Source organism: Triticum dicoccoides, unplaced genomic scaffold (genome assembly GCF_002162155.2).
Source record: "Triticum dicoccoides isolate Atlit2015 ecotype Zavitan unplaced genomic scaffold, WEW_v2.0 scaffold28112, whole genome shotgun sequence".
In the NCBI taxonomy this organism is placed as follows: domain Eukaryota; kingdom Viridiplantae; phylum Streptophyta; class Magnoliopsida; order Poales; family Poaceae; genus Triticum; species Triticum dicoccoides.
In genome coordinates this window covers 1-1628 of record NW_021259984.1, presented here as the reverse complement: position 1 = coordinate 1628, position 1628 = coordinate 1, and the positions used below count along the sequence as shown (strand labels likewise).

General features: G+C 39.1%; 1 long non-coding RNA gene across 2 annotated transcripts; it reads right to left on the bottom strand.

Moving 5' to 3' along the window:
• Positions 1-8: 8 nt before the first annotated feature.
• LOC119345763 lies at positions 9-1628 on the bottom strand. 2 transcript variants are annotated; one of them, XR_005167175.1, is made up of 4 exons: positions 1619-1628; positions 1366-1440; positions 223-444; positions 9-134 (listed from the first exon to the last, which is right to left on the bottom strand). It is a non-coding gene; the product is annotated as an uncharacterized LOC119345763 (long non-coding RNA). The 2 variants fall into 2 exon arrangements; XR_005167174.1 differs by lacking the exon at positions 1619-1628 and having other exon boundaries at positions 1366-1611.

Below are 1628 nucleotides of genomic sequence, written 5' to 3'. Positions count from 1 at the left end.
TAAGAGGACAGTATATGTGAGAAGCTGTGAATCAACAACAAAAAACTAACCTAACTTCCAAACAAACATTTCAAGTTTGGAAGCCACAAAGAAGCCCATATCTCTCATTGTAGTGCAGGTACATGTCCTTAATCCTGCATCCATAACCCATAATTTTTCAGCACCCAAATCCACGAAATCCAACCGAAGGGAATCATGGCAGATACATGCGCAGTGGCTTACATCTCCGAGAAAGACTTCTTGGCATTTTTGTGCAGGTTGGACACAGCAATCCTCGCTGCGAGCTGCAGAAGAACCACACAGGCACCTTCCTTCACCTTGCCCTTGGGGAGGAGGGGGCAACACTTGCAGCGCCGCGACAAGGCCTCATTAGATAAACCTTTACTCTTGTAATCTACGTTGGTGAATCCACTGATACCTTCCTTTACCATATGCTCATTGAACCTTCAAAACAATATAAGTGGTCAGACCTATCAAGACTAACCGTTTCAACTGACCAAAAAGAGAAATCAAAGCTAGCAGAAAAACAGATGATAGACATCCAAGAAAGAAACTTGTATGTACAGCCATGTCAATTGTTGCTTCAAAAGGCCAGTATTTCTCTGGAACTTCTTTCACCGCAAGCCCAATGTTTTTTCACACGACTACACGGCAATGTATTTGGGACAAAAGCAGGCCCAATAGAGTGCAATGAACATATCAAAGTCAAAGATGCCAACAAATACGTAGGAAAACATGAAGTAATGATCTTGGATTAAATTTCATCCTAAAACCTGAACACGCATGTTGAATGTACCAAGTTGACAGTACGTCGCCAACGGCCATTTAATAGGTAAAAAACAAATTAGGTGAACGCTCACACTTATCTTACTACTTTATATTTCATCCTGACAATTAATAAAATCAAGCATCATCACTTTTATTGCCTCTTGCAGCAGGTTCACTCATCAGAATGTTACACACTGTATTTGTGTCTTATTTACTTATTAAGAAACTGTTCTCTTATCAAATTCTACAATTCTTTTGGTGATGTGAATTTTCAGGCCCCCACTGACTGTAACTACAACAGAACACAATTTTCTATTAGAGAAGAAGCATACAGAAACAATCATAGTTCAACAAAAATCTGTCGAAGCTACTGTTCGGCCGTTTTAATAGCAGGTAAAACTTTAGTTGTCAGGAGACCTTCATAGTGAGTCTTCTCCAAGTTCACATATTCAGTGGAAGAAACTACCATCAGTATATACATGCTACGGAAGATTGAGTGATCACTATTTGGAAGTACTTATAGCTAACTGGTGGCCTTGGATGGAACTAAATCGAAACAGCAAAAATAGTTGAATATCAATAAATTTAAGTACGTACCTAGCAGAAGCAAAGGTTGCTATTCTCCTTCGGAATTAACTGCAGTCTTTGTCTCCTGAGAAACATGCATTTTATCTGACAAAGCACACACCAACTAAACATGTGTTATCATAACAATATTCAGTTGTTGAACCCTCTGTGCATTGTGTCGACAGCAGATGGAATCGAAAAATACATCGTTGTAGTGACAACAAAAACTGCAGTCTAGTGTAGCATCTTAAGGAAAAACAGGCAAGAATAATATAGCATTGACCTTGCGATAT